This window comes from Eptatretus burgeri, chromosome 12 (genome assembly GCF_056783735.1).
Source record: "Eptatretus burgeri isolate ZD-2024b chromosome 12, Ebu_testis_v1, whole genome shotgun sequence".
NCBI lineage: Eukaryota > Metazoa > Chordata > Myxini > Myxiniformes > Myxinidae > Eptatretus > Eptatretus burgeri.
Window position 1 is genome coordinate 65,486,754 of NC_140972.1, and position 13,560 is coordinate 65,500,313.

Here is a 13,560-nt window from a genome sequence, read left to right on the forward strand (position 1 = left end):
TTTTAAAATTCTCAAGTGATTCTTCACCATTGAGAGAAGAGACCAAAAACGATATATAGCATGACATTTCAAAAAAGGTGTGGACAAGTTCTGACAAAACTAGGTGGACGAGTTGGACAGGTGAGAAAGACAAGCCGATTCGATTTTGTTTCAGGTCCAGATCCAGATCCGGCCGATCAGTGGGGTACAAAAGGCAAACTGTTCAGCCTGGCGGACGTGTGTGCTCCACAGAGTGCCGTTCCAGTTGATTGTGTTGTTGATCACAGATTGTTAAAAAAATATATCATATGTTTGCAATCAGGGCTGTTCATTGTATGCGGCAGGCAGTGTTGAAACATGACCAAATATGATATTTTTGTAATGGGCCCATCAAGGAACTATAAAGGAAAACAACACTAAATCAGGGATTTTCATTCCGTACCTAGCCTAACCTTCGCAGGGCAGCTCACCACATGACAGAATTAGGGCAAAGCCTTTGGGACCCCCACTCTTTGATCAAAGGAGGAAAAACACAAGGTAACCTTCCCAGGTTGGATTGGGGGAAGGTGTGTCAGGGTGGTGCTGAGGTGTCATCCATCAGACGGCGGTCTCCTCAGATTAACCTGAGGCGGTCCCTTCAGGTGGGTACCTGGAATGTCTTATCCTGAAGAGCAGATGAACACCTGTCTCTGTTATCATCTGAGCTCGAGCTTGAACGTTGGTATTGCAGCACTCTCTGAGGCTCGGAGACCGGATAGTGGCAGGATCATGGTGGGTGGTTACACCTACTATTGGTCTGGTCGCTCTGATGGTTACCATGCCCAAGGAGTTGCTGTAGCTGTGTCCAATAAGCTGACCCCAATGATAATTGAAGTAACACCGGTCAACGAGCGTATTATGAGACTAAGGATTCGTAACTCCTTGGGTGTCATTTCCCTGGTCTCTGTATATGCCCTGAATGAGGCGAGTGATCTCACCGTGAAGGATGCATTCTACGCCACGCTCGAGTCTGTGGTTGATCAGTGCCCCAGACGAGATACACTTCTCATCTTGGGGGATTTCAATGCATCGACTGGAACTGATAGGGATGGTTATGAGACATGTGTTGATCCCCATGGGTGTGGAACTGTGAACCAGAATAGCACAAAGTTCTTTGCCTTTGCAAGAAGTTGTGGACTTACGGTGGCTGGTTCATGGTTTCAGCGCCCACAGACTCACCGCTGGACTCGGTATTCCAACGCTGGCGGTGTGGCAAAGGAGATTGACCATGTCCTAATCGTTGCTCGCTGGAGGATGATTCAGAAATGCAGAGTCTGCAGGAGTCTGTGCTTAGTTCCTCAATACCAACAACAGGATTGTTGTAGCAACACTGAAGTTTCAGCTTAAATCCAGGAGAATGGCACAATCCCAGTCCAGGCTGGATGTTGACAAGCTCATTGATGAGAGGGTAGCTGAAGAGCTTACAAGCAGGCGGAGTAGGGATTTGGAGGGTCTGAGTGCTGTGGGGAATCTTGAAGAGTCGTGGAGTGCCTTCAAGACTACCATCCTTGATGTTGCCGGCGGATGTCTTGGAATCCACTGTCAGGCGAAGAGGAATTTTGTCTCCCAAAGGACACTGAATACCATTGACCAGAGTCGCAGGGCCAGGCTGAATGTCAGAGCTGAACTGTTCAGGGAGCTGAGGCGTAAAACTGTACGCGTGCTGAGGGTGGACAAGGAGGCCTATGTGTGAGTGTGTGATCCGAAGTGAAGGCCCAAATGGCTGGTTACTTTGAGCGGCTGCACCAGGCTGACCCACCGGCTGTTAAGTTGGATGTCAGGAATATAACTATCCCAAATGGTGACCCTCCAATCAACTGTGAACCACCTTTATTTGTGGAAACACAGGATGCGGTAAACCAGTTGAAATGGGGTAAAGCTCCTGGGATCTGTGGCATTCATGCTGAACTTCTCAAAGCTGGTGGAAATGCTGTACTCGTGTGATTGCATGCAGTTCTGTGATCTGTTTTGAGCACAAGCATCATGCCACCGAAATGGAAGAGGGGACTTGTCGTCCTTCTCTGGAAAGGGAAGGGTGATCGCCAGGACTGCAACAACTACCGAGGGGTGATGCTGCTCTCAGTGCTGGGCCAGGTCTTTGCTCAGATAATTCTTCATGGGGTTAACCACCATCTTCTTGAGCACCAGCGCCCAGAGCAATCAGGCTTTACACCAAAGAAGTCAACAATTGACCGTATCCTTGCTCTCCAGGTCCTCACCAAATGCAGACGCGAGTTTTGGCAGGGGCTGCTTACATCCTATGTTGATCTCCGCAGCGTATTTGATTCAATGAATCGGGATGCCCTCTGGAGGATTCTCGGTCTTCACGGGATGCCACCAAAGTTGATCGATCTGATTTCTGCACTATACTCTGGGACTGAGAGTGCTGTGAGATGTGATGGTTCCATCTCATACATATTTCTAGGTGGTACTGGAGTTCCTCAGGGGTGTATATTGGCCCACACACTTTTCAGCGCTTGTATGAACTGGATTCTGGGGAAGAATTCTGAGAGATTGAGCTGTGGTGCATCATTTTGGAATGTCAAGATCTTTGCCCTTGATATCACAGATGATGCAGTCATCCTTGTAGAGATACTGGATATCCTGAAGGAGCTGAATGAAGAATCGGAGCCACTGGGATTATGGGTTTCCTGGGTTAAAAAGAAGATCAAGGATTTCAATGACATATTGGATGCTGCTCTATTGTCTGTACCAGTTTGTGGTAAGGATGTTGAGGTAATGGAGAGATTCACTTACCTTACCTTGGAAGTGATATTCATATCTCTGCATGTTGCGAGCCAGATGTCAACAGGCATCTGGGTCAGGCATGGAGAGTCGTGGATTCACTGGATCATGGGGTGTGGTGCTGTCGGTACCTATGCAGGAGGATGAAGGTCCAAGTCTTCAGGTCCTTAGTCCTTCCAGTGTTGCTCTATCCCAGTCGAAGCTGGATGACCAGGATGAAGACTTGAACTCTGACCAGGGATCTGAGACGGAGACTAAATTCCTTTGGTACCAGGTCTCTTCGGAGAATCCTTGGCTATCGCTTGGCAGACTTTGTGTCCAACGAGCGGTTGCTGAGAGAGACACAAATGAGAATTGTTACCTCTATAGTCCGTGAGCATCAGCTGTGGCTGTATGGACATGTGACACGATTCCCTGATGCTGATCCTGTTCACCAGATTCTCTCAGCGAGGGATCCTCATGAGCGGAGGAGGCCAACGGGATGACCACGTGCCTCGTGGTCGCGGCAGGTTGATCCGCATCTCGGTGAGATGGGGATGGACCGGGCGTCTGCCTGGGGGATGGCCAGACAGAGGCCCCTGGAGTACCGACGGAAAGTAGACGCAGCTCCGGCACATGCTCCCATACCTGACCTAAATATGACACAATTGATATTTTTATTTCATTCATTGGAGAGGCAATCAAGGAACCCGATATCTGTTGTGTTCCATTTAAAAATGAGGATAATGGTAAAAAAAAGAGGAAATGCAGAATCCTAAAGGTTATTGAATGTTCCAAACAAATCCAAAGAAATAGAAACACATCCTGGTTTAACAATAGACTCTGTTTTTTTTCCTAATCACTGCGATTGCGTAATGGCATTGTCAGCAAAAATAAAATGAGAAAGTAAATAAGACGAATTGTAACATTTTAACAAAAGTCTTCATTCTCAACATTATAATTTCAAAGTGTCAGCAACACGGTGTTTGGTAACACTGCAATACGTAATCCCATCAGATGCAAACTGCAACTACGACTTGCTCGTGTCATCCATTAACTTTGCCTCCACAAAAGTGTCATCCATATCCAAATATTTGATGAACAAAAGGAAAACGACAAACAACCGTTCGGCCTCCAACAACAAAAAGACGATGAACAGTCATGGCAACTTGAAGGAGAGGAAAAAGAAAAACTCCTTAACAAAAAGTTTTAGCCTTTCCAAATTTAGCTCTAGAACAGCTGTGCAAACCCATCTTGCACAAACGTCCCAGCGTGGTGAAATGTTGTGGTGGAATTGAAAAAGTACAGCAAACCTCGTCAATGTCTGTTAGACCAAGGAAGATTCGGGTTCGAGTACAAACATTCACAGTTTTTAAACTTGAGAATTTCCTTTTGGAGCTTCTTCACAATCACGAGGAGATAAGGGCAGTAATGAAGTTAAAAGTCTTACTGAGGCTAAGGTGTTCAACATTGCTCACAAAATAGCATCCAGCCGAACATCCTGGCAAAGGACGACATGCTCCACAATGCACCATCTCCTGCTGGAACCGTACCCGGCAGCAAGTTTCCTTGACACAGAATTCCACTGCAAAATCAAATTCGGGAACAGTCAGGTCTTTATAGCTGCCAATGAGTTTGCGAACAGACACCCTACAGCTCGTGTAATAAAAAGGGCCAACCTTAAGTCATAGAATGGCCTTTCCGTCATTCAAGCAAAATGCCTAAAAAGTGAGTGTTTGATGGGTTCAGCATAATGCTGTCATTTTTGTTTTGCTTCCGTTAAAAGGTGCACATTAACAAATCATACAATTTCTGGGAATACAAAGTGGCACAATTGCTGGAAGAGCAGCTTCATAGAACTCTAGGTATAAACAATAATCTCCGCAAAAGCAAACTTCCTTTCAACAGTATGCTTCCGAGACCAAATGCCAGATGACAAAAAAGGCAAAAACAAACAACACATGCTGCACAGTTCGAGCACAAACGTGACAAGTTTGGAGTTGCGTTCTTGAGTGTCACACGTGACACTTCGAGATTTGTGCAGAAACCTCACCTCTTCTCCATCGATGTCTGTGTGGCACTCAAAATTGTGACCTTGGATTACAAGTATCACTCTTCTTTAAGTGTTCAAACAAACTTTGTCAATGCAACTATTCAAATAAAACTTGCGAACACATACCCCCCCCCCCGCCTTTCCCAGTCTCCTCTCAAACTGTATATCCACATAATGTTTGTTTGTTTTGCTTCCACAATAAAAGACCAAACAAGGTAGCTTGTACATGACGAATTACATGACCAATGGTGCGATTCCAACATCACGTTTCCATGTGTGGGGATGGTGTACAAAGCAAGACCACTTGCAATAAAACAAGTCCACCCTCCCAGCTTTTGCTTCTCGTTAAAGTACTGCACAACAAACAGAGCCTTCCACAGCACATGCGGATGAAACATACATTTTAAGGAAAGGTCATCGGCATACATCGGCCAAAAATTGTGGAATCAAAGGTTCTTCCAAACTGCCTTGATTGAACGCTCTTCAACAACTAGAACTAAAACAATCCTTTGACATTTTCCTCAATCCCATAACAAATATAATACACAACTACAACGGCACTCAGTAGAGCGCATACCTCTAGCAGGGTGACATCTTACATTTTGTATCACAATCACTAATGGGCCCGACCTGGATCCGGATCTGAACCAAAATCTAATCTGCTTGTTCTTGTCAACTACCCAAATCATCCATCAAGTCTTGTCATAGCTCGTCCACAACACTTTTGAGATATTGTGTGATACTGTCTATTCTTTTGGCACCATCTCTGAATGGTGAAGAAGCATTTTTAAAACTAGAGGGGGGAGCACTCGGTAGAGTGCAAAACCTCCGCCGCCAATACTGCTGGGTCACTAAAGTGAACCTGATATCCTATTCATTGTAGGTCAAAACGGATCAGACTCTACTGAACCACGATTGAATAAACTAAACTAGATCGACGCACATGTAGAACTGCCAAAAAAATAAAATCGAAATTTTTTTGAAAAAATAAAAAGGTGCAAAATTTCTGGGGTTTTTTTTCTCTAACAATTTTTTTTTGGTTGGAAATCACTTAAAACATGTAGAATGCAAAAAAAAAAAAATCAAATATTTTTCAAATAAAATCGAAATTTTTTTGAAAAAAAGTTGCAAAATTTTGTTTCTTTTTTTCTCGAACAAATTTTTTTTTTGGGTTGGAAATCACTTAAAACATGTAGAAATGCATAAACAAAAATTCAAATATATTTTCAAAATGGCCGCCATAGCGACCATATTGGACTTTGGACCAAGTCCAAAATTTAATGGCATGATCCTCGGACCATACCTAATCCCCCCACCAAGTTTCGTCGAAATCCGTCCAGGAGTTTTTTTCCGTAATACTGTTCACAAACAAACAAACAAACAAACAGACAGGGGTGAAAACAGTAACCTCCGTCCATCTTCGATGGCAGAGGTTAAAAATTCCTGTATCCAAATCCGGATTGTCACCAAAATCGAATCAATTAATCCTAGTCACACGTACCCAACCTAACCACAACGTTTCGGCCGAATCTGTCCGTAACTTTTTACAGATCTCCTGCTCACAGACAGACAGACAAAGAGACAAACAGGGGTGAAAAACATAACCTCCGTCCACCTTCGTTGGCAGAGGTAATTACTCCAACTAGCAATTCCATCTTCATCTGGCATCAGCTTATGGAAAAGTTTTTCACCTAAGTCTTTCACAAACCGGCTGACAAGATGTGACGTTCGACTGAAATTTGGAATTTGTTCTAGGGTGCCGGCGATAATTTACCTACTCTTCACAAAAGACCTGCGAGATCTTTAAGGTCCATTGATGACGGCAGAGGTGACATCAGGCTTAACGTCCCGGCTGAGGAATGGCACACCTTGTTATCAAACTCCCTATCTGTGAATCACCAATCTGACAGTTTTTATAGTACGGTCGGGAATCAAACCCAGACCAAAAACCTCAAAGGTAAATGCATCCAGTCACTACATACGGCAGATGTCATTATTCTTAATCGAGTCGACTCTATTGAAATGTATTATCTCATCAAGACAAAGTCTTTTGAGACTTATTTCAATGTAAAATAAATATTTTGGTGGTTTTTGCTTTTATTTTATAGTGAAATTTGTGAAGATGATTTTTGAGAATCTGCTGCAAGCAGCACTTGATGTCAAAACAAGAAATACCTGTCTGGAGGTAATCACAGTCACCATGACTTTCCAAATTTTATTTATTTATTTATTTATTTTCCGACAACCTGGCAATTTTTCCATTTCACCTCAAAATGCGCAATCAAGTTATCTATTAGACAAATGCTCAGCAAACCGTAGAGTGGCCTGAATTTGCCCTGCTTCCGTGGGGCTTTTCCGCCTGACAACAATTAAATGAATCGTTGCTCAATCAAAGAACACTTACAGGGGAGGTGTAAAGTCAACCGAACGCACAGGTTTACTTGGCATCAATGTACAGAACATTTCAATCACATCAAGTTTTAAGCACAGGTTATTTGTTCAAACAAACATGACGGGCATGTGGGGGTGTGGGTGGTGAGTTCGATCATTGTTAAGTATTGTTTAGCAGTGAACCACGAACTGCAATGAAACAATAAATAAAGTTATACTTTATTTATCTATTTTCCAAATTATTAATTACTTTGCTAGAAATCCAACTAAGTTAGTTAATCGCAAGAAACTATTGTTTTTTTTAAACTCCTTTGCAATTAAATTCTTTCCTGGAAATGTGATCAACTCAGTAACTAAATTTAAACTTTTGAGAAATTAAAACTTTTACGACACCTCCAACGAGAAATGGTTAAAGCATCAGCTCAAAGTCTGATGAAAGGCAATTCTCAAACCTGGCAGAGTCATACCAAAGACTAAAAAAAATGGAACATGCTGCTCTCTCATTTTAATTTTCGTTTTGGATACAAAGTTGAGGCTCGTGGTAGAGCTAAAACAGAGAAAGGATCAGATGTAACAGAACAAAAGGAACGGAAGAAAGAGAAGGGGGAAAAACACACTAAAAGCAGGAATAAGGGCCAAAATAGAGAGAGAGTTGGGGAAATAAGGGATGTGGGTAAGAACGAGGTCTGGGGAGTATGCATGGGGTGGACAACATGGATACAGAAGCAAACTCTCATGAAGAAAAAACTGGAAATTGAGAAAGAGATGGACTTGGGGGGGGGGGGAGGGGTCAATTGGGTAAAAAAAAAGATCATGGTTTTGGATGGAGGATTATTTGGGACAGTTTCGGATGGGGGACAATTTGGAATGGTGATGAACAGGATGGTGTCTTGAAGACCTGGAGGGAAAATGAGATCAGATTGAGGAGGATGGTTCCACAGGTGGGGGGAAAAAAACAGAGGAACGAGTGAGTGGAGGTGAACAGTGATTCTGCATTTAGGTAGTTTCACGAGAAGAGGGTTGATGATAGACCGTGTGAGCCCTGCAGAAACCTGGGGGAGAACAAAGCACGGAAAGAGCAGAGTGCGCAAGACAGAGACCACCGACCTGTTTGTGATAGAAAGTGATAGGCCTGCAGACCGAGCTTCATCGTGGGAGATTCCACTGATCTTGAAGGCCTTGGTTTCCACAGCATCAAGTAGAGCAAGGTGTGAGGCAGGGGCACCAGTCCAGAGGGGAGAGCAGTACTCCATCAAGCTACAGATATAGGCCTTGTAAGTGGACAAGAGTTTATGTGCGCCAAGGAAGTACTTTGTATGATGTGAGAATTCCCAGTTGGCGAGTGGCCAACTTCAAAAATAGGACCTTGCATGTCCTGAATCTCACCGGGATCAGTAACAGCAGTCACCAAATCCCACGCAGCCCCCTTAGACCCTGATTTTCTTTTATTTTTTTTAATGCCATGAACAAACATTGGTACATCATGGGTGAGGAAGGTTGTGGTCACGTTTCATCAAAATTGTGTGTGTAGTTTTTGAGAGCAGAGCAAATTCCTATTCTGTGGGATCAAACCCCCCCCCCCATAGACCCCCTTAATGAGCACAATTTTGATGTAGTCAATACACCTTTGTTAGGCATCAGACATGAAGCTTGTGGGCAAATTTCATCAAAATCGTGTGTTTGGTTCAAGCATTAATGACTGAAGTGTTTACAGACTGACTGAGTCACTCACTCATTCACCTATGGACACTGCTTGACCGCATAAGCTCATCGGACGAGAGCACCAGTGTCCCTTCCCCCAAGGTCAACATGGTTGTCTGATGTTGTCCAACGTGTGTGTGTTGCATAACAGCTCCAGCCTGAGCCAGCTTGAGAAAAGCCTTTTTATTTTATAAATAAAGGTTCTTGATTGAATACAATGCTATCTTGATCGCAATCTGATCTTGTCAAAGTGCACACAATTCCCCTGACTACATATTTGATGCATCAAAGATTAATAAAGCACATTTCATTATTTAAATTTATCAAATTTAAATACTTGAAGAACTCTGTCATCATTGTTGTTATCTCAAACCACCATATCAACGTGACAAACAGACAGATGATGGCTGTATTTTCTGTTTTCTCAAAGATCAACCTCATATACCACTTGTAACGTGATGTTGGTGAGACTCCTAATATATTTCCCTTGAAGGATCACCCCGCAAGTACTCTTTTATTAGCCACTGGCACAGGCTCAAGTTTCTCAAACTCAGAATGCTCAGCGTTAGCAAAACTTGTCTGAAGTCGAACCTCACCATCTCAAAACAAGTTTATAAAGGTGGGACTTCTCCATCTTGCAAACCTCTATTTAAGATGTTCTCACCACTATTGGATTATCCTCAGCATGGTTGGGGTGGGGGTGCATGGATGGATGGATGGATGGGGGTGCATCCATTCGATGGATGGGAGGGATGGTTGGGAATGTCTATCTGCCTCATTATCTAGAAGTTTCAAATTTTTATATGCAGTCGATTTTACTAGTCTGGTGTTGGCTTAAGATCATAGGATCTTGACTTTGAGCCCATGTCAAACCATTAAATAACACCAGGTGGGTTGACGCAGCCTGTCAGTGTCATCCTTCTGATGTCAGTAAAATGAGTACCAGCGTACTGGGAATAATGAGTCATTAAAGTATCCAGCATCAGAGTGGCGACCCATGCAGGACTGTGCCCCCTCGCCAATGGAAAAGTGCCTCCGCAGCCATGCGTGTGAAGATGTGAAAGGAGTGGTTCCTGTTCTTATTTGTCTTCGAGTTTTTCTAATTTTGTGGAATCATCTGGTTTCTATCCATCACCACTCATCTCCACACCAATGGTATCCATGCATTTACACGTGACCACCTTTCCATACGACTTTTCTCCAGCTAGGCACGCAGCCCTGCTGCCTACCATCTCCATGTTAGCAGATTCAATTGCTGTTCAATCAAGCTTCAGCTTCATGTTCAGTCGGATTGTCAAAGAAACAAGTTTTCAATGTCATCCAGAAATGAATAATTGTATCGAGTGCTCACGCCAACAATCAGTTTGTTTGAATAAAAAGATTTTCAACAGTGATTGAAGGCTTGTGTCACATGGACAAGGACATTGGGTAATGTCAATGCAATTTAACTTGAATTACAAGGACATTACAAGACAAGTAAACAAATGTGGGATTTCAACCTGAGATTCCAGCATCATGAGCAAAGTGTTAAAAAGGAACACAAAAAAAAACATTTAAAAACATGGTGTCGACTCATGACTGACACCTAATCACCATTCTTCACATTTATATTTATTTTTTGTGTGTGCCAATACTGCATCTTTCAGTAACCGACACAATGTCGAAACAGACAAAATATTACTAGTCAAAATATTTTTGGTGCCACAAATTATTTTCAAGAAACCAATATTTCCGGAATCCAGTGGAGGGACAGTGGCATCACCGAGGACGTTTGGACAGTAACCGCTGCTTGATGAAACAATAAATACATTGATCGCGAGGCTCCACACTTGTGGACTCGTTTAAAAACAGTTTTAAATAAAAGGCCCAGATTTTGTTGCACAGCCGGTCACATCTTAACTGGGACTTGCCTGTGCCGCTGTTGCAATGTTCCTGGAGCTTTGGGAACCTGACCAGGGTATCAATACACGTTGAACTACTCTTTTAGAAAGGCATCTTGAACATCCACCAGATAACCACATGTACATGAGGATCTACATAAAGGCAAAAATCGATGTTCACAGAAGAGTGATGTGACAGAGGGTAGACAGCAAGGGACAGAAATTGGAACAGGTGAACACACAACAAAAAAAAGTGATTTCTTTGTCCAATTAGCTCAAAATAGATCAATCCTCATTTAGTATTCTGATCTGAACCTACCGCTCACGATAGAGGGACCCAGGTGTAAATCATACAAACTTATAATTCCATTTGTCCATCATCTACTAATGTCTTTGTTCTGCATGTGATTTACATACAAACTCCATGCACCTTCGATGAATGCAAAAAAATATAAAAGTTTGAAAATGAAAACTTCATTTATAGGAAAAACTGCACCCACAATCCATAGATATTTAAGACGAGCCAATTTAGTAAAGAATATCTTATGTAAATACAATTGAGCAAGTAAGTCACCACTAACTGCGATTCAATTTGTTCAGCCTTCATCTGAAATAAAACTCAATTATAACATCAAATACTGTACAAACAAAAGTTTATGTTAACCTGTCAACTTAACTCATTTCATGGACTTTAAAAGCTCAATGGTGTTACACTCTTGGTTTGACTCAGAGCCAAAGCTTTAAGATACTTATACCGCCCACCGCGGAATGGTGGTGCAACATCGGGTGGCGGAGGTTCAATTTGTCTAAAAATAGTGCAAAATATCACTGTTTTAAATTGTGTGTTACTCCACGAAGATCTGTATTAAATCTACTTTAATCTCAATGTTCATGTTTCATGTTGATTTTAAATATTACTGGAGGGAACAATAAAGTGACCGAATATATTGCATCAAGAAAAGTGAAATGACAATGAAAAATAAACAATCAGCAGCTTTTAACATTCAGCGCGGGAAGCGGCCACCATAACCGGGAGACAGACATCATAGTTCGCAATATAAGGGAGATATAATTCGGTATTACTGTTAAAACATCAAACGATGCAGCACTTGGAGAAGTCAAGAGCACGCTTGCTCACAAGTAAGATCAAAATGATCGGGTTTACAATCCGAATGCACAGCTCAAAACACTACGAGAGAAAATCAGTGTTGTACATTCCCACTAAGACAAATCGCTACGATTGGGAATCAATTGTGACACGCTTGAATGCGAGATGAACCCACGGTGGCTCTTCAGTAATGTTGATCTTCCACGAGCCAAGATTTATGTAGAAATTTTGTTTGAAAATAAAGTCCCAGCGACAATGAAGTGAATCACCAGGGTGGAGTTCACATTTCACATGATGATGAATGTTCTCTAAAACCCCCAAAAAATCAATTATTTATTTATTTTGCAAGCATGTTGCACCAAGATGTCATTTTGGTTTTTAAGGAAGCTCTCATGTTTCTTTTGACATTTACAAGCACAATGCTTTTCTTGTAATCTTGTGAAAAAAAAGTTGCAATCCTCTCCGAGATTGTAGCAGAATCCAAAGCTCTCAAAATCAGTAGCATCTCTTACAGAGAAGCAGAAGTGCAGGAATTACTGCTTTCTCATCACAAACAGGTTGGTGGCCTCTCCTCATGTTTCATCCCCTCTGCCCTTTCATTCTTCCTTCAAATCTGTAAGTTGCTCCACATCACACGTGCTCTGCCAGCAACCCCTTCCTTGTGAAACTTCCAAAATGTCTGAACACCATCATGATTCGACTTTAAAATCCATCTAGCCAAGTAGAATAAAACAACGTGTGAAATGGTTATATCACACAGAAACAAAGTGGAAGTTGGCCAATAAAGTTATAATGAAAAATGGCAAAAGAGAGATCCTCTCGACCCCCAATGATCATCATGAATGTATTTATCTCCAGTCTCTACCTCGCTAGCAACACATCTCACAGCCTAAATCATCGATATCACATGATATAATCTTTGGGATAGTCAAACCCACCAATCCCTTCTGTATTATCACCACCCCTAAACTAAGCCTGGTGTTGGCTTAATGGTCAGGGTGGCAAGCTTAAGATCTTAGGGTCTTGAGTTCAAGCCCCTGCCCCACCATTGAATTAACACTAGGTGGATTGACTCAGCCTGTCATCCTTTCGAGGTCGGCAAAATGAGTACTAGCTTTCTGGTAACCGGGGGCACTGCATCGGCAGCACAGCTGCACCTCCAGAAAATGATGCAGCCAAGCAGCCACAGCCTACATGTGAATAAATATTCCCAGAAGCCACAATATAATCCCATGATCCTGCTATTGTCAACGATGAGACAATGGCTAACAGGGTCAAGCAAAGTTCCCAAGCATCTGCATTTTCATGAGAATGATGTCCAGCAAAAGGTGTTCGTCAAAAGTCTTGATGTACAAATACGGCAAAAAAAATAACAATAAAACAAAACTTGCAAATCTTCCCTCTTCAAATAAGTTTGCTCCAAATAAGGTCCAACTCATTTTCACACGCAATGCAAGTGGGCCCCACAGCATGACCTGATAGATAGATGATCACCGTCAACATGTATTTAGCAAACCAATACTTACGAGTTTCTCCCTTCCCCCCAACCACCAACACCCCTCCACAATGTGAAGACATTAGCAGGAATGTGAATTCCAATGCCATGTAAACAAACAATTTTGCCAAAGTTACCTTTGTCCTCTGCTATCCTTGAGAATTTTAACTGTTGTAAATATGTCTTCATA

At 42.4% G+C, this 13,560-nt stretch overlaps 1 protein-coding gene across 2 annotated transcripts in view; it reads right to left on the reverse strand.

Annotated features, from left to right (window-relative positions):
- LOC147015783 (sodium-dependent phosphate transporter 2-like) overlaps positions 1–13,560 on the reverse strand; it is a 105,442-nt gene that overhangs the window by 62,569 nt on the left and 29,313 nt on the right. The window lies entirely within an intron of this gene.